At 43.9% G+C, this 22,464-nt stretch overlaps 1 protein-coding gene across 1 annotated transcript in view; it reads right to left on the bottom strand.

The window, feature by feature from the left end:
- The window catches only part of LOC126336605 (globin-1), a 272,338-nt gene extending 250,430 nt beyond the window's left edge, over positions 1–21,908 (bottom strand). Inside the window, exon 1 of the mRNA XM_050000470.1 lies at positions 21,812–21,908. The gene's annotated coding sequence lies outside the window, so the exon portion shown is untranslated. The remainder of the gene's footprint in view (positions 1–21,811) is intronic.
- Between the last annotated feature and the right edge of the window lie 556 nt (positions 21,909–22,464).

Consider the following 22,464-nt stretch of genomic DNA (forward strand, 5'->3'; position numbering starts at 1 on the left):
CTACGGTGGGGAGGGGGGTGTTAATGGTGACCCATAAATCCTATGGAGATGTGAAGTTCGGTGGTCCCGTTAGCGCCATTGGACAGGAGTAGGGCAGTGTGAAGGCATCGGGGTTTCACCCTCTCCCTTCCCTACATCCATAACAATACAAACGCAACATCACACTGTACAAGGAAGCTTCACATCATCCACTCAACACAGACACATATTTGACGCTCCGTAGCAAGGAAGACCAAAAACAAAGTTTTCGCATTAAAAAGGGTGTAAGGCTGGGAAACAATCTTTCTCTCCTTCTGTTCAGTCTAATCAGTCTGTTCAGTCAAAAACGCTATGATGGAAATAAAACACAGGATCAATTGAGGGTTCGCTGTAATTGCTATCCTTAGTGGAAGCGGGGAAGAATTACAGGACCTTTCGAATGGAATAAACAATCTAATGAACACAGAGTATGGACTGAGAATAAACTGCAGAAAGACGAAGAAATGAGCTACGGTTAAAGCTAAAGTTCTGCCAACTACCCCTGTCGGGCCACTTAGTGGTGACAGGTCACCGTTTTATCCTCTGTCAATGGCGTCATTCAGGTGCGATGTGGAGGATCATGGGTTAAGAACTCCACTATCCTGTCCGTCGTCAGTTTCTCGGACGCTGGAGCCAATAATCCCCACTAAAGTAGCTCCTCAATTGGCATCACGAGGCTGAGTGGACCCCCGTTCTAATCCTTCCATCAAGGAGAAATCCGTGGCAGCACCGGAATTAAATCCGAGTGTCCGGCCTAGCAATCAGACACGCTGACTGCTGAGCCACTACGACAGACAAAGTAATGAGGAGTAGCAGAAATCAAACTGCGTGACCGCTACGGTTGCAGGTTCGAATCCTGCCTGGGGCATGGATGTGTGTGGTGTCCTTAGATTAGTTAGGTTTAATTAGTTCTAAGTTCTAGGCGACTGATGACCTCTGAAGTTAAGTCGCACATGGCTCAGAGCCATTTGAACCACTAGCAGTCGAGATGACAGGCATCTAATCCGCATGGCTGTAACGGAACGTGCAGCCACGTCTCGATGCCTGAGTCAACAGATGGGGACGTTTGCAAGACAACAAGCATCTGCACGAACAGTTCGACGACGTTTGCAGCAGCATGGAAACGATGGCTGCGGTTACCCTTGACGCTGCATCATAGACAGGAGCGCCTGTGATGGTGTACTCAACGACGAACCTGGGTGCACGAATGGCAAAATGTCATTTTTTCGGATGAATCCTGGTTCTGTTTACAGCATCATGATGGTCGCATGCGTGTTTGGCGACATCGTACATTGGAAGCGTGTATTCGTCATCGCCATACTGGCGTATCACCCGGCATGACAATATGGGGTGCCATTGCTTACACGTCTCCCTCACCTCTTATTCGCATTGCCGGCACTTCGAATAGTGGAAGTTACATTTCAGATGTGTTACGACCCGTGGCTCTACCCTTCATTCGATCCATGCGAAACCCTACATTTCAGCAGGATAATGCACGACCGCATGTTGCAGGTCCTGTACGGGCCTCTCTGGGTACAGAAAATGTTCGATTGCTGCCCTGGACAGCACATTCTCCAGATCTCTCATCAATTGAAAACGTCTGGTCAATGGTGGCCGAGCAACTGGCTCGTCACAATACGCCAGTCACTACTATTGATGAACTGTGGTATCGTGTTGAAACTGCATGGGCAGCTGTACCTGTACACGCCATCCAGGCTCTGTTGGACTCAATGCCCAGGCGTATCAAGGCCGTTATTACGGCCAGAGGTGGTTGTTCTGGGAACTGATTTCTCAGGATCTATGCACCCAAATTGCGTGAAAATGTAATCACATGTCAGTTCTAGTATAATATATTTGTCCAATGAATACCCGTTTATCGTCTGCATTTCTTAATGGTGTAGCAATTTCAATGGTCAGTGGTGTATTAAGCTGATTGTACGATAATTCTTACATTTGTCGGCTCTTGCAATCTTTGGAACAGTATGTTTCCGGAAGTCTGATGCTATATCGTCAGCGTACTAGCATAGACAAAGAGGGCGTACCCGACCAGAAGAAGTCTATTAGCATCTCTGGTCTCGTATAGAGAAAGAAGCATGTTAGTGAATCACGACTGCGGGATGACTGTAACAGACGGAAACCAAAGGATTTGGGATTTAGTGTTATAGACGGATGTACAAAATTAAGTGGACTGGTAATAAATTGGAAGGTTCTCCGCAGAATCCGCCATGAAAGAATTATGTCGAAAACGATGGAAAGAAGTATGGACAGGATGCTAGGACGTGCGTTAAGGCATCAGGTACAGCTTCCTTGTTACTGGATGGAGCTGTCGAGGGTAAAAACTACAGGGAAAGACAGAAATTGGAACTCATGCAGCAAATAATTGAGTACGTTGGTGGAAGTGTTGCTCTGAGGTGAAGAGGCTGGCACAGGAGAGGAAGTCGTGGGGGACCGCGTCAAACCAGCAAGAAGACTGATGAGAATTGACGAAGAAAAAAAAAAAATGCAACGACACATACTGCCCAAGACCGCAGTTGGAACGGCGGAAAGTTCCACGGGACTGGAAGAAGGCCCAGGTCATGGCAATCTATAAAAGGAGTAGAAAATCGGATGCACATAATTACCGGCCAATTTCATTGACATCGATTTGTTGTAGAATCATGGAACATATTTTGTACTCAGAAATAATGACCTTTCTAGACTCTGAGAAGCTCATCTGCAGAAACCAGCATGGTTTTAGGAAACAGCGGTCATGCGAGATACACTCGTCCTTTCTGTGCATGATATGCAACAGGCCTCCAAGGTTGATGCCATATTTCTCGACTTTCGAAAGGCGTTCGACTCAGTTCCGCACTGTTGCTTGCTACAAAAAGTGCGCGCTTACGTTCTATCCAGTGACGTATTCGTTTGGGTAGAAAGTTTTCTAACAGACAGGGAGCAGTATGTCGTCCTGAACGGGGTAACTTCAACAGAAACAAGAGTAACTTCAGGTGTGCCCCAGGGCAGCGTGATAGGTCCTCTGCTTTTTACGATTTGCTTAAACGATCTGGTTGATGGTATTGACAGCGGTCTTAGACTGTTTGCCGATGATGCTGTGGTCTACAGGAAACTAGTATCACACGAAAGTTGTGAACAAATCAAAGAGGATTTGCAGAAAATAAATGCGTGGTGTAATGACTGACAGTTATCTCTCAGTATTAGTAAGTGTAACCTACTGCATATAACAAAGGGAAAATCCCCATTGATGTACGAATACAAAAAAAAAAAAAAAAATGATCAGTTGTTGAAAGCGGTTACATCAAACGGTTCAAATGGCTCTGAGCACTATGGGACTTAACTTCTGAGGTCATCGGTCCCCTAGAACTTAGAACTACTTAAACCTAACTACCCTAAGGACGTCACACAAATCCATGCTCGAGGCAGGATTTGAAGCTGCGACCGTAGCGGTGGCGCGGTTCCAGACTGTAGCGCCTAGAACCGCTCGGCCACTCTGGCCGGCCGGTAACATCAGTCAAGTATATGGGTGTGATTATTCGGAATGATCTCAAATGGAAAAATCAGATTACACAAGAAACGGGCAAGGCGACCTCTAGATTGCCGTTTATTGGTAGAATCCAGAAGCGATGCAGTCATTCAACAAAAGAAATAGCTTACAATACGTTAGTTCGTCCAGCCTTAGAGTATTGCTCGTCTGTATGGGACCCTTACCAGTTGGGTCTGATTCAAGAAATTGAGAAGGTCCAAAGAAGAGCGGCGAGATTCGTGACTGGTTCATTTAATCGCGAGAGCGTTACAAATCTCACAGAAAGTTTGAAGTGGGACACACTTGCAGATAGACGACGCGCTAAACAGAAGGGGTTGCTCACTAAATTCCAAAATCCAATCTTCACCGAGGATGTAGAGCATATATTATTACCACCAACTTTCAAATCGCGTAATGATCATCATTCAAAGATAAGGGAAATAAGAGCTTGTATTGAGGCGTTCAGACAGTCGTTTTTCCCTCGTGCGATCCGCGAGTGGAACAGAAAGGGGGAGGGGGGGAAATATGACTTTGGGGCGAATTGTGCCCTCCGCCACACACCGCTTGATGGCTAGCGGAGTATGTATATAGATGTAGATGTAGTGTGGGATTCTCGAATTTCCCCTGATGCTCATTTTCTTTTTGATCACCTTTGGAGACAGGATATTATGCCGACGGATAAGATGAACTTGTGGTGTTTACTGAAATAAAGCACATGTGACTTGCGTTCCCTTGACCCTACGAACATAGAAGTCAACTGCGAAACTCGCAGTTCTGTAGCAAAGATGTCGTTATGTGCCGCCAGTAGTTGGGAATGGAGCACAAGAAACAGAACTCTACCGTCACTCGGTGCACCCAGGGCGCAGCAGATGACGACTGGCGCGCTACTCTCTTCTATTGACCTTCGTTGAGCTGTTGACGAGGCTGCTCTCGAAAACGCCGCTGCAAGCGGGAAACGGCACCAGAGCCTGCCGCAGGCTCTGTGTTTAGCTGCCGCGATCGAGTCATATACACCTTCAGCGACTTGCTTGACTCAGTACCGTGATGTGTCTGATTACCTACCGGAGTACTCACTAAATCGGTTGATATACATCTACACCTACACTCTGCACACTTCTGTGAAGTTCGTGGTAGATGATACATCAAATTGTATCACGTATTAGGTAGAGTTTATTCCTGTCCCACTAGCGTAAGGAGCGTGGGAAGCATGACTGCTTCAACACTTCTGTTAGCGCTGTAGTAGTTCTAATTGTGTTTGTGCTTCCTACCAGAGAGAGAGACGTAGAGGGCTGTTGTATATCCCTATATTCCTCACTAGTACTGTTTCCTGAAACTTTGTAAGTAGGCTTTCGCTGGACGATTGGGATCGACATTCAGATGTCCGCCAGTTTACGCTTTCCAGCTCTCCTCTGGGCCAAGCAAACTTGTGACCATTCAGGTTGCTTTTCTTTGTGTACGTCCAACATCCTCTGTTTGTCCTGTCTGGCATGGGTTCGACATTCTTATTCTAGGATGGGTCTCAAAAGTAGACTCACGGAAGTTTACCAGTACTCTACCAATGAACCCAAGTCCACCACCTGCTTTAGCTAAGACTGAGCCTATGTGATCATTCTACTTTACTTCCTTATAAAGTGCTCACCCGAGTACTTGAATGAGTTGATGGTACCAGTTGTGGCTCATCGATACTGGTCATGGGAAACAACGGTTTCTTCGTTTTGTGAACTGCAAAATTTTACATCTCTGAGCATTTATGCCAAGCTATCTACATCTACACTGCTTTGAAAACTTATCAAGATTCGACTATTTGTGCAGTTTTGGTCGGACAGTAAGTATTTTATTATGTAAGAGAATGCTCAAAAGTAATTCCTTCGAATTTTTTACGTGAAAGCTTTTAAAGCTTTCTGAAACAAAATAAACGTTATTAACGTTCTACGTCTTTATTCTTTGTATTACGCATTTATTTGTCAACATAGTTGAGCCGTGGGGGAATTGCTGGCGCCAGTGACTCTCTTATCTAATAGAGGCAGTTATCCCGATCATCCCGGCATGTGCGTTTTCTCTTTGGTTTTCCTCTTCTGGCCGCTATTTAAGCGCGGCACTTCCGGCTGTGGCTCTCCTGGTTTTCCGCTACGGGGCCCTGGTGGTCGTGTTTGCCCGTTGCTTGGGCATGTGTTGGCGAGTCTTGGAGTGGCCGTTACGGACGAGCGCTGGCTGCTCCCGGCGCTGTGTTATCATTTGAGGAGTACGGCGGCGGCGGGCTGTTGGTGATGGCCTCCAATGCACTAGCAAGTGTGTATATTGTACTATCCGATGCTGGATGCATATGTATGCTATGTGGATTCTCGTCGTTTGCTGCTATTAACGGTGGGCATCAGCTATTTCTTTGAAGTGCTGTTTGTGATCAATCTGATCGTAATGTGTGTTCACAGCCGGAAACAGTGATTTGTGTGTGTTTATCTCGGTCGTGGTAGGAATAAGGAATTCACTCTTGGTTCTGCTATATGTTCAGTAGTGCTGTTAAGATTGTAAAACATTGCTCAGTGATAGGAGCACTAAGCACGAGTAGCGTGAAGGCTGCATGAGCCATTCTAGGATAGTGCGCAGGCCGTGTTTAGTGTTAAGACAGCGTGGTTCTAATGTTACTTGAGTATCTTACGATCTACTCTGTGGTCTCCGTTTGAAGGAGCCATTACTGTGGTGTCTTGTATTATGGGTTTTCTTGGTTAACTCCTCCAGACTCACGCTTGTTGCTGGGGTCTGCCTGTAAGCGTTAAGTATTATGAGCTGTAAGAAGTGAATAGTATTCCATGCTATTTGTGTGAGGTCTTGCACGTGTTAAAGGTATTAAGTTCAAAGGGGAAGGGCATAACTCTGAAATAAGAGGGTTTGTGTTGTGTCCTTTGGTTTGGTTGTCTGTCCTTTGTTTTTTTGTTTTGTTTTTTGTTTATGTTACAGTATACTAAGAGGGGCGGGCACAATCAGTTCCAGATTGACCAATACAGGGGGCGGCGCCTTCACTGAAATATGTTCTGACGGCGTTAGCTCGGCCAGCTACGTCATGGTTGTGGTGTCACCGCCAGAGACCACACTTGCTAGGTGGGAGCCTTTAAATCGGCCGCGGTCCGTTAGTATACGTCGGACCCACGTGTCGCCACTATCAGTGATTGCAGACCGAGCGCCGCCACACGGCAGGTCTAGAGAGACTTCCTAGCACTCGCCCCAGTTGTACAGCCGACTTTGCTAGCGATCGCTCACTGCCTACTTACGTTCTCATTTGCCAAGACGATAGTTTAGCATAGCCTTCAGCTACGTCGTTTGCTACGACCTAGCAAGGCGCCATTATCAGTTACTATTGATATTGTGTATGGAAGTGAAACATGGACGATAAATAGTTTGGACAAGAAGAGAATAAAAGCTTTCGAAATGTGGTGCTACAGAAGAATACTGAAGATTAGATGGGTAGATCACATAACTAATGAGGAAGTATTGAATAGGATTGGGGAGAAGAGAAGTTTGTGGCACAACTTGACCAGAAGAAGGGATCGGTTGGTAGGACATGTTCTGAGGCATCAAGGGATCACCAATTTAGTATTGGAGGGCAGTGTGGAGGGTAAAAATCGTAGAGGGAGACCAAGAGATAAATACACTAAGCAGATTCAGAAGGATGTAGGTTGCAGTACGTACTGGGTGATGAAGAATCTTGCACAGGATAGAGTATCATGGAGAGCTGCATCAAACCAGTATCAGGACTGAAGACAACAACAACAACAACATTGATATTGTGCACTGTGTACCGTCAAGAGTGACGTTCATCATTAATGGATTAAAGTTAAGTATTTCACCAGCTACGTCCGTTTTTCTAAATTCTAATTTCCTTGTCCTGTTCCAGACCTCACGCCAGCCTGCGTGAGCTAAAACGCGTGCCTTTGGGCCTCCTCTAGTAACACGGTGTTGGCTCTCCTGCCAACCACAACAATGGTAACACTCAGCGCTTCTTGGCTGTATCCTACCAGAGTCACTGCTCGCCGCAGTAGTTGACAGAAGTTAAGTGTTCTCTCTCGTGATTATTCTGAGATTCCTCTCATTAATGTGTTTGGGCTGCGCCAAGGTGCGTCCACTGTTTCTAGTAATTTGGTCACTTTTGTCTTAGGATGGGTCATACGTTGGGGTGTTCCTGCTGTTGCTTGGAACTTAAACTGCCTATTAAGATAACTGTCTTATCTGCCTAAATATTGTTGTTATACTTGAAAGGGATTTCACGAGTGAGTTTAGTGGAATAAGTCAGTATACATTTGATGGAATTCCGTTGTTCTATGATTTGTCTATTGGTCTAATATTCCTGTTGGGGATTTTGCTCTATTACTTGAAAATTGTTATTTAATATTCTGTACTGTTGCTTGTTTTACCAATTGGGATTTAGTCCCGGTAAATTCCCATCTATGATTGTCATCTATATTTATCCGGGACTATTTGTTATTTAGTTAAAAGGAAGGATCTTTACTTGACTTGTTTCATTCTGTATAATCTTACAAAGACTGTATAAGGTTTGTAATCATATTTGTTATTGGTGGCTACTGGAAGGCCGGTTCGTAAAGGATTTTGTACACCTGTTTTTGAGGATACGTGTAATAAAAATCTATGAACTACAAGCCTATGTTTGCGTTTTCTTGTGATTCAAGTCCCAATAGTCACTCTGGCGCCGAACGCATTTCTCTTAAAGAGAGACCAGTTTGTAGATATTGTTACTGTAGAACGGAACTCACCTCTGCTTGCACCGCCTCATCGCTGTCAGAGTCCTCAATGGTGTTCTTTAAGTGCTGGAAATAGATAAAAATCGGATGGGGCCAAGACAGAACTAAATGGAGGATGATCGATGGCAGTGAACCCAAGACATCGGATTGATGCACATGTCGCAGAGCTCTTGTTCGGCTGGCGTTGTTATTCTGGAGGAGAGGCTGTTCCAGGTGTGGACGATCTTCGAAACTCGATCACAGGAGGCTGTTTCTTACGCGCCGACATGGTCACGTGACACACCGCCATGTTACACGCTGCAGTTTGGTGGCCTCTAGCGGCAGAGAATATTTAAAAAGCTTTAAGAGTTTCCGCATAAAAAATTCGATGGTAGTCCTTTTCAGCAGGCCCTTGTATATGACAGCGGGATCTGCAAAAGTACGAGGTTACTATTAATATTGTCAGCCAAGGTATTAATACACCAGATGAACAGCGAGGATCCTAACATACTTCCGTTGGCCCACATGAAGTTACTTCTACACCTGCGGTTGACTCTCCGCCAACACGCTACATCTTCCCTAACAAGAAATCCTCAGTGTTGTCACAAATTTCGTTTGATACCCCATATAATCTTACTTTGGACGAGTAACTTCTACATGATCGGAATTTTCACTATACAGCTTCGCCCTAGAGACGTAGCCCTTATGAGAAAGGCCAGATTCACATTCAACTGACATCTATAAGTTTTTCGTTTATTGCTTTCGTCATTAGTTTTACGTTTATTTCTTTCGTCAGAGGCAGAACATAATTACAGTAATTTAGAGAGCGCAAGTTTTGAAATGCGCATAGGGAATGGTGTTATTACGCGGGTGGTTTGAAAAGTTCTCGGAATGGAATAGAAAAAAGTTCTTACAGCACTGAAACATTTTTTTATTTTTCAATTTAGTCTCCTTGTAGATTAATGCACTTGGTCCAACGATGTTCCAGTGCCTTATCCCATCTCGAAAATGAGTTTCCTCCAGGTCTGAAAATAGTTGTGAACTCCGGCTATCAATTCTTCGTTTGAAGTGAATCGTCGTCCGCCAAGAAAAATTTTCAGTTCTGGGAAGAGATGGAAGTCTGAAGGAGCCATATGAAGTGAATGAGGCGTGTGTGGCAACAATTCATATCTTAGTTCGTGTAATTTTGCCATGGCGACGGCATATGTGTGCGGGCGTGCGTTGTCTTGTCGCGGCACCCATCTTACAGATAATTTTTTCATTTCTAATTCTTTGGTTAAATTGTGATATACCCTTTCAGATGACATCTAGCAAGCGTGAGCAATTTCACGCACTTTATGGAAGGTGGCTACACTGAATCACAGCGCCAGAGAGTGCGCCAAAGATTATTATTCCGCCGCCTCCACTGGAGCAGAGGTTGCTGTGGGCAGTACTTGTTGAGAGGATGTCGAGAGCAGTACTAGTTCAGAGGATGTCGAGTGCAGTTGTTGTTCTGTTGGGCGAGATAGTAGATGCTGTTCGGTTGGTGTAATGTATAGATGGAAGATGTTGCAATGATCACAGTGTATTTTTCGTCAATATATATTGAGGTAAAAAATACACTGTGATCATTGCAACAATATATATTGAGGTGAAAAATACACTGTGATCATTGGAACAGGAGTGGCCGTGCGGTTCTAGGCGCTACATTCTGGAGCCGAGCGACCGCTACGGTCGCAGGTTCGAATCCTGCCTCGGGCATGGATGTGTGTGATGTCAGTAGGTTGGTTAGGTTTAATTAGTTCTAAGTTCTAGGCGAGTGATGACCTCAGAAGTTAAGTCACGTAGTGCTCAGAGCCATTTGAACCAGCCATCATTGCAACATCTTCCATCTATACATTACACCAACCGAACAGCATCTACTCTCTCGCCCAACAGAACAACAACTGCACTCGACATCGTCTGAACTAGTACTGCTCTCGACATCCTCTCAACAAGTACTGCCCACGGCAACCTCTGCTCCAGTGGAGGCGGCGGAATTATAATCTTTTGCGCAATCTCTGGCGCTGTGACTCAATGTAGTCACCTTTCAACTTTCAATCGGCGATCCGTCATGACCATACTGCGCACTTTTGCAGCAATTTCTGCAGTAATGACACATCTTGTCCGACTATTGCGCGGATCATCATCTAAGCTCTCCCAACCAAATTTAAATTCATTTGTCCACGTAGCAACAGTTGAATATGAAGGAGCACAGTCCCCAGTGTATTCTGGAAATCGGCATGAATGTCCTTTACTTTCACACCTTTCTTTACGAAGTACTTAATCACTGCTCGAATCTCGAATTTATCCATTTTCGCAAATCATTATGCGGGAACAACAACAGAGCCACGTCACCGCCACAGCTCTCTTCAAGCGGTTTATCTTGGCACGTGTTTACAAGTAACAGTCCAACGAATATCACGTGAACAACTCGTTGCGTTAGCGCTGACCTCTCGTGGTGATTCCGAGAATTTTTCAAACTATCCTCGTAAATAGATAAATGTAGAAATCTGCAGTAACTACGAACTGAGTCTACCACGCTAAGTGCGAGTAGTTTTGGGGAAACTGCGCCACCCTAATTACGAAACGACGCACTGTTACGTACAATTAGAAGAAGAGCTAGATAAAGTAACATACCATATTAACTACTCTGTGAAATGAATGAAACTGTGGGAGCCTGTCGCCAGAGGTCTCCCGATTATGCATAGAAAGCTGCACGTCACACAGCGTGTGTTCAGCAGTGCCACATCGGGCTGGCCCAGCAACACGAGACAGTTGAAGGAACAGGAAAAGATAGTGTGCGTCAATCAGCAAGCAATTACAGTGCGTTATGGTGGTGTTCTTCGTAAGACAATGGCACGGAGACAACATTTCGATGACTTCACATGTGTAAGAATTATTGGGTAACAGGAAGGAGGACGATGTCTGTTTGGTACTGCTCGCGGCATTGTTTCACGTGGTTGGAGAGCGTTCCGAACTGCAGGTGCCGGCCGGTGTGACCGAGCGGTTCTAGGCGTTTCAGTCTGGAACTGCCGGTCGCAGGTTCGAATCCTGCCTCGGGCATGGATGTGTGTGATGTCCTTAGATTAGTTAGGTTTAAGTAGTTCTAAGTTCCAGGGGACTGATGACCTCAGATGTTAAGTACCATAGTGCTCAGAGCCATTTGAACTATCTGAACTGCAGGCACTGCTGCCCAAAAGAGAGATGGTGATCGGCGACAATCAACTACAGCAGCAGATGACTGCTACATTGTGCAACGGGCAAGAAGGAATCCACAGCAGGTGAATTAAAAAAAAAAAGGTTCAAATGGCTCTGAGCACTATGTGACTTAACATCTGAGGTCATCAGTCCCCTAGCACTTAGAACTACTTAAACCTAACTAACCTAAGGACATGACACACATCCATGCCCGAGGCAGGATTCGAACCTTCAACCGTAGCGGTCACGCGGTTCCAGACTGAAGCGCTTAGAACCGCTCGGTCACACCGGCCGGCGGTGAATTGCAACCACAAGTAACAGGACTGCAAGGAACGCAATCTCAAGTTTCACAGTTGTACTGCATCTGCGGGAAAAGAGGAGAGGGGAAGGGGGGGTCTTAGCCAGAAGACCAATACGCTGTGTTACGCTGATTCTCATCGGCCGCACCGTGTCAGATGTAGCACAGAGCGTAGGGACTCGACCTACGAGGAGTGAAGTTGCGAGCTTTGCTCGGATGAGAGCAGATTGAGTCTGAGTAGCGCTTCTGGACATACCACCTCGTATGGCAATAGATGGAAATACGTAATAACAGCCGCGCGGGATTGGCCGAGTGGTCTAGGGCGTGCAGATATGGACTGTGTGGCTGGTCCCGGCGGAGGTTCGAGTCCTCACTCGGGCATGGGTGTGTGTGTTTGTCTTTAGAATAATTTAGCTTAAGTAGGGTGTAAGCTTAGGGACTGATGACCTTAGCAGTTAAGTCCCATAAGATTGCACACACATTTGAACATTTTGAACGTAATAACACCACAACATTGTCGAACATGATCGTTTTGGTGGTCCAGGTGATACGGTGTGGGAAGGCGTAATTTTGCATGGGACTACTGCCCTCCAAATCTTGGAACACTGTACACTCACTCGTCGGTTGACGTTATTATGACACTGTACTTCCTCATATGTGTCTTTTCGGCACAGACTGCATTTTTATGGATGCCAATGCACGACCGCATCGAACGACGCAGTTGGAGGGACTCGCGGAACGAGATGATACTCGGCGAATGGACTGACCTGCCCGTTCCTTCAACTTAAATCCCGTTGGATACGTGTGGGATGAATTGGGGAGAGATATTGCAGCATGTCCACCGTCCATCCGGCAGTTGTCAAGAGCTGTTGGAGGAATGAAACGCCCTGCGGCATGAACTCCTTGCCAGTCTTGTGGCCGGCATGGGAGCACGTTGCAGAGCGGCATTACCGTCGGTAGTGATCACACAGCCCATTGAGAACCAGGTCCCAGCTTTTGTAATATCCATGGGACCATCATAAATCGCGGTGACTTCAGTATATATATACTGTCTTTGATTAAAAGTGTCGTTTCTGTTCGTCTCACTGAGTATTTCTATCTGTTACCTTCTGTACTATGATGTAGAAGCTCTTTCTACGTATGGACCAATTTTCATCGAGGTATGTTACTTGGCATGAACACATCATGAGAAAGTTACTTTCGTTCTTAAGTTTTGCACACCAGTGTAGATACTGAAGATAATTAAACGTTTGACATTCTGTAGCTCACCACACAAGTCCAACGTGTGCTAGTGGAGTTGAACATAGAGTTGGCCTCCTCGCGAGTCGAGCGAGATGGCACAGTGGTTCTCACACTCGACTCGATTCGGCACAGGGGTTCGTGTCCCCCACCGGTCGTCCATATTTAGATTTTATGTTGTTTCCGCTTGAGGCAAACGCCAGGATGGTTCATTTTGAAAAGGACACAGCCGAATTGCTTCCTTTCTCCCCCCTTGTTCTCCGCACCACTGGAGGACGAATGTAGTCTGCGACCCTTCATGTGGTCTACACCTATTCTGATCCGGGAGTTAACTTCTGGAAGGGCTTCTTTTCTCAACAGAGAGAAGGAAATACCGTTGTCTCTCCCTTTTTAGACGGTGTTGTAATTACCAGAAGATTCCTTCTAGACGTTTTCTATACTGGTGTTAAGCATGCAATAGATACTGCGTCTGTGACTTTCTACATCTACATCCATATTCCGCAAGCCACCGGGCGGTGTGTTGCGGAGGGTTCTTTGAGTACGTCTATCGGTTCTCCCTTCTATTCCAGTCTCTTATTGTTCGTGGAAAGGAAGATTGTCGGCATGCTTCTGTGATGGCTCTAATCTCTCTGATTTTATCCTCATGATCTCTTCGCGAGATATACGTAGGAGGGACCGAAATACTGCTTGACTCCTCGGTGAAGGTATATTCTCGAAACTTCAACAAAAGCCCGTACCGAGCTACTGAGCGTCTCTCTTGCAGAGTCTTCCACTGGAGTTTATCATCTCAGTAACGCTTTCGCGATTATTAATTCATCCTGTAACGAAGCGCGCTGCTCTCCGCTGGATCTTCTCTATCTCTTCTATCAACCCTATCTGGCACGGATCCCACATCGGTGAGCAGTATTCAAGCAGTGGGCGAACAGATGTACTGTAACCTACTTCCTTCGTTTTCGGAGTGCATTTCCTTAGGATTCTTCCAATGAATCTCAGTCTGGCATCTGTTTTACCGACGATTAATTTTATATGGTCATTCCATTTTAAATCACTCCTAATACCTACTCCCAGATAATTTATGGAATTAACTGCTTCCAGTTGCTGCCCTGCTATATTGTAGCTAAATGATAAAGGTCCTTTCTTTCTATGTATTCGCAGCACATTACACTTGTCTTCATTGAGATTCAATTGCCATTCCCTGCACCATGCGTCAATTCGTTGCAGATCCTCCTGCATTTCAGTACAATTTTCCATTCTTACAACCTCTTGATATACTACAGCAGCATCCGCAAAAAGCCTCAGTGAACTTCCGATGTTATCTGGGGGAGATGTTGGCGTTGTTTCAAATAATACACTCATGTCCAGAACAAGTTTATTCTGACGGCCATTTTCGCAGCAGCTGCATATAAATTACAGTAGTTTAAAAGTAAAATTTTTTTTGCCTGCTGCACATTAAGTTTTTCTTTTTAACGTTTGCACCTAGATTCGCTTCGCCTCATTTACAAGGCATCTTCAGTGGGTGTCAGATCAGGGTCTAATTCAATATTTGTAAGCCAAACAGCATTCTCTCACGCAGCAAACTGGTTGGAAGCTTGCAGTTTTCTTCGTGGTCAGTGGTGTCGAAATACAGCATTGCAAATTCTCTTTTCTGAAAATGACAATTACAGTACCATATTTCGAAGACAGTGAGAACGAGAAGAACTGCAAGTTTTCATCCAGTTTTTCACATGAGAGAAAGCTGCTTGGCTTACAAATAATTAATTATACGGTGATCTGACGTCCACTGAAAACGCTTTGTAAATAAGACGAAGGGCATCTGGGCGCACATCTTAAATACAAAACTTAATTGCAACATGCGTTTTAAACTACTGAAAGTCATGTTCAGAAGTTCAGCGATTCTCAAGTTCCACGAAAAAACATTTTTCCTTGGTGACACATCGCACTAGGGCTAGTCAAGGAAAACTTGAGTGTAGCCACCGTTGTAAATTTCCCAAGTTAGATGATGTAGAGCTAAAACTGGACAGATTCAGACATTTTTGCAGAACCATATAACGTACATTACAACATAACGAATGGATAGAAACATTAAATAAACTTCACAAATTTATAGCGTTGCCTTTACTGCTGTATGGTAGCGAGTGTTGGACTGTACTGGCAGATCAATTACGACAAATCGAATCATCAGATACGAACTTTCTTCGCTTTGTTGCGGGACAGTCATTCTGGACCACGAAAGAAATAAGAACTGAATGTAGAACACACTAAAAGTATAACTGAAAAATACAGACAAATGGAAAGACCATGTCCAACGTTTGTCAGATAGAACATTTAAAGCTACGAGTACAATGCTATACAACCCAATAGGAAACAGAAATGTAGGAGGCCCGTTAAAGAGACCGTGCGAACAATTCTAATGCAGAATAAGCCAAAGGGCCCAATCTTGCAGAAGACAATGATGATGATGACGATTTAGAATTTAGCGTTCCGTCGACAACAACATCATTGTAGACGGTGCACAAACTCGGACTGGGGGTGGATGGAGAATAAAATCGGACGGTGGTCTTTTAAAAGAAACCATTCGGTCGTTTGCCTGGAGCAACGCAGGAAAATCAGGGGAAGGCTGAATGTGAATTGTCGAACAGTCGTTCTCCAGAATAAGACCAGTGACTGAAACCAGATGAGAATATTTCTCTCAGACACATAAAGGATCGGAGATTTGGAAGGCCCATAACAGACTGCGCTTCGAGGTCACAAGATGGGAAGTTGAACTACAACGTAGAGTCCACGCTGAGTGAGTGAAGAGAACAGCACAGCACAGGCGGCTCACCCTCTACAGTGTGGATCATCTTCTGTCGTATGGTGGATCATCTCACATCAGCATACTAATTGCGTTTGAAGAGGGCACGATTTTATTGCAGAAAATAAAATTAATGTAATGCTGAGCTAATTTTTTTCGGTAACTCATAATAAATATAGTGATCTTAATTTTGTTTTCGAAAAATAAACACATCTGCTTTACTCGATTGAAGGTCTAGCAGGACGACGGTAAGGTTGCTTCTTGTCGCGTAATGACCGTTACGATTTACCTAGGCTAGTACTGCTACTGGAAATAAAATCTTTTAAACATCACAACATTACTTGTGTTCCAAGAATTACCATTCGTCATTCAGTAGACCCGTTCTCGTCGTCTTAGCCGTTTTGGACTAACACATTGTCACTATAAAAATACTTTTTCCATTTCGATACTGTAGTAGGTTGGGAACTGAAAGTATGTATTGAATCACAACACTATGTCCGACTGTCTGATAGGGAATCTTTTGAAAAATAATACACAGGTAATGTCTCCGAGACGGATTTTTGTGCGGAGATGAAATGAGCAGACAATTTAAGGAGTAAAGAGACGTGGTCTGTGAGAAACGTAACCAGAGGAGAAACTACAAATGTACATTTCTTCAACTATTGAATTTAATGACAGAATGATAACATGCGGATATCTTCCGCGTCTGTACGCGAACATACGTAGCTGCACCTCGCATGAACATCTTAAAATTTCAATCTGTCCTCTCTCTCTTTCTTTCTCTTACTGTGACAGGCTCACACCAGAGCTCATTAAAATTTTGTATAATTTGCTCCGCTTTACCACTGTTTCAACTGCTCTTATCACGAAATCCTGATATTTTATCACAGTTATTTTGTAGTGATGTATATCGTTTCTTGTAGCTTGCCAATTCAACCATCGAACATCTATATTTAGCAGTCGTATTACCGTCTGAAAAAGAAATCAACTTTATGGGATAATGCTAGGAAAAGAAACTACGAAAAGCATTTTTATCATGGAGCATTCAATATGTGCCTCGTGGGCCTACATCAGCAGACGGATAGATTTCTGAAATGGCAGCATTATTCCAATGGGCTGTCATTTGCCGATTGTAGAGATCTGCCTGTTAGCGGCTGTTTTGCGCTGCTGCGTTTGGCTGAAGCGCCATAAAACAAGTTATAATCAGATCGGTGCGTTAAAACGGGTCCAGCCAGCGCCAGCTGTTTATGACTGTCGAGTGCTCGGGCTATTTTGGAAGGAACCTCACATGTTACAGCCCAAAGTGCTGCGCTTTTGTTTTTTCTATTCTTTTAGGTAAATAAAAACCTGCATACTACAGTGGAACTTGAATAGAACTATAATTAGCCGTGCAATTTTGTACATAAATTAGAAAAGAAGAAGAAGAAGAAAAAGAAGAAGACGAACACAAAATCGACAACAAGAAAATTAGAAACAGTTTATTCATGTTTTATGAAGTTGCTTGATGTCAACGACTGTATTAGAAATTTATAACTTAATTTTCATTGCTTCAGTCATTTCTTGCTAATACACAGATGAACACACACAATCAGGCATTTGCAAAATAATGAGTTGTACATGCAAAGCCCTCCACGTAGGCCGAACTGGGAGAGACTTCCGAAAAAGGTACAACAAACAGGTAAGTGCTTTTCACACCTACATTAAGGACACTGGCCACTCATTCCAAAATACCGCGAATGATCATCTAAAAACCAAAAATAAAATTATTGTGTTTTCATAACCAAGATGAACCAAATAATCATAATATTTAATATGTGCCAAGACATAAATATGCTTTTGTAAAAACGAATGTATTTTCATTGTTTGTACTATGATAGCTACAGAAATAAGCTCACCTTAGCATTTAATAGTCTTTGGAATGCGAACATCTTAATGTGAAAGTAGGGAGTGATGAAGTGTTTATTACTGTGCTCTGTGTGCCAGACAAATAAATTACTAGCAGAATGTAAGTAAAGTCAGCAATGAAATGATCTAAACATACAACCCTCTTCTGGTAGACACAGAAATAAATTATCCTTTCCTACATGGTTCTACAACTAACATCTACATGGATACTCTGCAAATCACATTTAAGTGCCTGGCAGAGGGCTCATCGAACCACCTTCGCTATTCTCTATTATTCCAATCTCGTATAGCGCGTGGAAAGAATGAACACCTATATCTTTCCTTACGAGCTCTGATTTCCCTTATTTTATCGGGGTGATCGTTCCTCCCTATGTAGGTCGGTGACAACAAAATATTTTCGCATTCGGAGGAGAAAGTTGGTGATTAGAGTTTCGTGAGAAGATTCCGTCGCAACGACAAACGCCTTTCTTTTGATGATTTCCAGCCCAAATCCTGTATCATTTCTGTGACACTCTCTCCCATATTTCACAATAGTACAAAACGTGCTGCCTTTCTTTGAACTTTTTCGATGTACTCCGTCTGTCCCATCTGGTAAGGATCCCACACCGCGCAGCAAAATGGTTCAAATGGCTCTGAGCAGTATGGGACTTAACATCTATGGTCATCAGTCCCCTAGAACTTAGAACTACTTAAACCTAACTAACCTAAGGACAACAAACAACAGCCAGCCATCACGAGGCAGAGAAAATCCCTGACCCCGCCGGGATCAAACCCGGGAACCCGGGCGCGGGAAGCGAGAACGCTACCGCATGGCCACGAGATGCGGGCACGGCGCAGCAGTTTTCTAATAGAGGACGGACAAGTTTAGTGTAGGCAGTCTCCTTAGTAGGTCTGTAGGATTAAATTTCTTAGTAGGTCTGTAGGGTTAAATTTCCGTACATAACCTCAGCAAATAAATCTCATCACACTTCACATTAATGCAGTAAAATTTTTGGGAGACAGTGATCTTGTAAGCTGTATAACATCAGTGAAAAAACAGATCGCGTTGATTATTTTATTTAAAATGACCGGTTACGGCCTAGTCTTAGGCCACCTTCAGAATAGCACCATCAACTGAAGCTGACGATGTCAACTATTTGTAGAACACAGTCGCTGAAACCGCTGACTGAGGTCTACTAACTGTTCTGGACATCCTCATCTTCAGCTGATGGTGCTATTCTGAAGGTGGCCTTAAGACTAGGCCGAAACCAGTCTTTTTAAATAAAATAACCATCGCGATCGAGACTTGTTTTTTCGCTGATTTTATGCGATGCAAGTGATGATGGCACTGTGCTGCCGAAACGTTTCGTGCTACTACATATTAGCAAAAAATGACTGAAGAAGGAAAAATTATTTCGTAAATGAAAGACAGGTCTAAGATTGCTCTGCAAGTGACATTTGGATTTCGATACAGTAAAAGTCAGAAAAGCTATGTTCGTAGCACAGGTCTGTATGGGTGCGGAACATCGACGAAGGTGGAAGACGGGTGATAAGACGATTAGAAACCATAGTAATGTGGCTGTACAAGGACTGTTAAAGACCAGGTAGACTGATGAAGTAAGGAATGACTACATCCTGTAACGTATCAATGAGAAAAACGTGGTTTACAAAGAGCATAATAAAACTAAGAGATACAGAGATTGGGCATGTAGAATGATATGAGACGTTCTTGAAACCAGTTGTTGAAGGGATATAGGAAGGAAAGAATCAGAAGGCCAGGCCTAGATATTAGACAGGCCGTTGATGGTGAGGGATTCAGCAGTTCCACCGAAATGAAGAGGATGGCTGGGGAGCCTTGTGCCTAGAAAACCGTATCAGACCAACCTTAAGATTTGTGAGCGAACATTACGATGCTACAAAGACAGATTTAAATGTTCAGGAATGTAAAATTTTGGACTTCACGAAACGAAAAAACATTGTATCCTATGACTATATCAATAAGTCACAGTTGAAATCTGTCATCTCTTACAAATACCCGAGTGTGACAATTTTTACAGATATTAAACAGAACGATAACAGTCTCAGTAGAACAGTAGGGACATGCAATCAGTTTACAAAGGAAATTGCTTCAAGCGATTCGTGACCGATCCTAGAATACCGGTCAAGAGTGTAGGACCCGTACAACATAGAACTAACAGAGGATATGTTAAAAATGGCTCTGAGCACTATGGGACTTAACTACTTTGGTCATCAGTCCTCTAGAACTTAGAACTACTTAAACCTAACTAACCTAAGGACATCACACACAGCCATGCCCAAGGGAGGATTCGAACCTGCTACCGCAGCAGTTGCGCGGTTCCTGACTGCGCGCCTAGAACCGCTAGACCACCGCGGCCGGCAGAGGATATTTATTGAACGAAAATTATACAGAGAAGGGCAACACGGTTGATCACAGATTTGTTTGACCCATGGGAAAACGTCACGGAGATGCCGAAAAACATGGACAGGCAAACGCTTGAAGCTAGACGCAAGTATCCCGTGGAAGATTACTTCGTAAGTTTCAAGGACCAACTTTAAGTGATGAATCTCGAAATAACTACACTCCCCTACGAATCGCTTCTATAGGGTTCGAGAATTCTAGGTAAAGTACAGTGCGCACGGAGGTGTTTAAGCATCCATCCTTTCCTCACCTCAAATATTATGAATGGAACGGGTAAAAGCACTAATAACTGTAATAGCAAGTACCCTCCGTCGTGTACTTCACAGTGGTTTGCAGATTACGCCTGTAGATGACGGTAGTAGCATACATTTTTTGTTATATCCTAGATGACAATCACACAGCCTCGTATAATGTACTCAAGATGGCAAACTGAGAAAAATAGTTCAGAAAATGCTGCCTTTCTGAACAAACAGCTTATAGTCATTGCACCGAAAAAAGGAAGAAAATCTGCTTATTTTCAGTTTTGTAGTATTAAAGCCAATGAAGAATTCTGTAATACTCTACGCTGTGAAACGTTTCTTAGATGCAAAACAAGCATTATAGAGAAGGTATAAAAACTGTTTATTATTAATGAATAACGCAGTAAATATTAAATTAAGGATCTTATGCCAAATGACGCCCTAGGAAACGCTTATTTTTGATACCATGTAATAATACATCGCACCAGTTAAAGGTGTTTTCATTCTAAGGACGACGCATTTTCAGGATTTAATTCCCAATTTCAGGTTCAGTTACTTACATTGATATTACATGTGATGCCGGCGTGTGTGCTGCTCTGATTACCTTCTCGCACTCCGGTTTTAAGATGTACGCCTCCTTAATTGCGTACAAATCACGTACAAAACCAACATAAGTATTTGCGCTCCAGATAGCGAATTAACTCCTGAAACATCTTGTGCTAAATATAAAAGTATATTTATTATATAAATCAGCAAAGAAACACTTGCGGGCTTCCGGAGAACATTGAGACGAATGAAATTAAGTCTCCACGATGGCTGACGAGGTTCGTGTTCAACTTTATTCACGACGGTTAAAGGCAGTCTTCATTGAAGACGAGCAATTGGTGATGTTGGGTCCTTGACAGAAAAGTTTTAATTATGAAATTGATTAGAAATAGCAAAAAAATGTTAACGTTGTTGCGACTAGAGACGGTGCATAATCACTAACTGTTGACACTAACGTTGGCAATTCCAGGAATGTCCACTGAATGAACGTGAGATCATCTTCCAAACTGCGGTTATGAATCTCGAAATGGTAGTTACTGATATTCGAAGCGAGGTCTTCTTCGTTTTGGCTCGATCTTAATGCGTTCTTTATGCTAAATCACAACATTTCCTTCCTGTGCCATGTTTAGTTTTATACGGCACCGAAATAACCTTTTCTACTTCTGCAAAGACCTTGGGGATAACGAGGTCACAGTCGATTTCTTCCCCATCCGATTCGTTTTGGCTCGATCTTAATGCTTTCGTTATGCTGTATCATAAGATTTTCTTCCTGTGGCACAGAAGCTGCAAAGTAACACCATTTTTGCACACAGAACAGGAAAAAAATTTCATTGGAATCGTGGAGTACCGTTCCTAGAGAGGGAGTAGCAGCGGCGATGGCTTACCTTGCGTGGAAAATCGCGGGCGCGTGGCTGCGATGCGTATACGAGTGCGCGCGCTGGAAGCCGCTGTCGGACTGGCTTCGCGCCGCCCTCCCCGTGTTCTTTTGTTCGCCCGGCGCATGCGCACAACAGACGCGCCAAAGCGCCGGCCACGTGCTGACGCTTCCGAATCTGCACCGGCACGCAGCCCTCTGGAGCAATGCGGATCGCTAGGTGGTCTAGCCACGTGTTGGCGCGATCCGATCACACCGCGCGCACCTGTCTGTTAACAGCTTCCTCCGTAAACAAAGGAGTGCCACGCAAGCAGACGTTGAGGTGACAAACGTGCCGAGGTCATTCACTATACGAGTAGCATTCGCCAGCATGGAAAGTATCCGTCCTACGTTACTGACACGAGCACTGTCCAAGGCGTTAGAATACGTAGTCCACGAACAGGTTACCAATTATTTAATACTGAATAACCTCTTAGATAAATACTAATCCGGTTTCCAGCAAAATCGCAGCACAACGACTGCTCTAATAAAAGTGACTGACGAATTAATGCCATGAACAAACATCAGGCTAGTATTATGTGCTTCCCGGACTTCAGTAAAGCTCTCGACACTTTTGACTTTGACATTCTTCTTTGCTAAAATGACACGTCAAAATTTTCCTTC

Source organism: Schistocerca gregaria, chromosome 2 (genome assembly GCF_023897955.1).
Source record: "Schistocerca gregaria isolate iqSchGreg1 chromosome 2, iqSchGreg1.2, whole genome shotgun sequence".
Classification (NCBI taxonomy): Eukaryota; Metazoa; Arthropoda; class Insecta; order Orthoptera; family Acrididae; genus Schistocerca; species Schistocerca gregaria.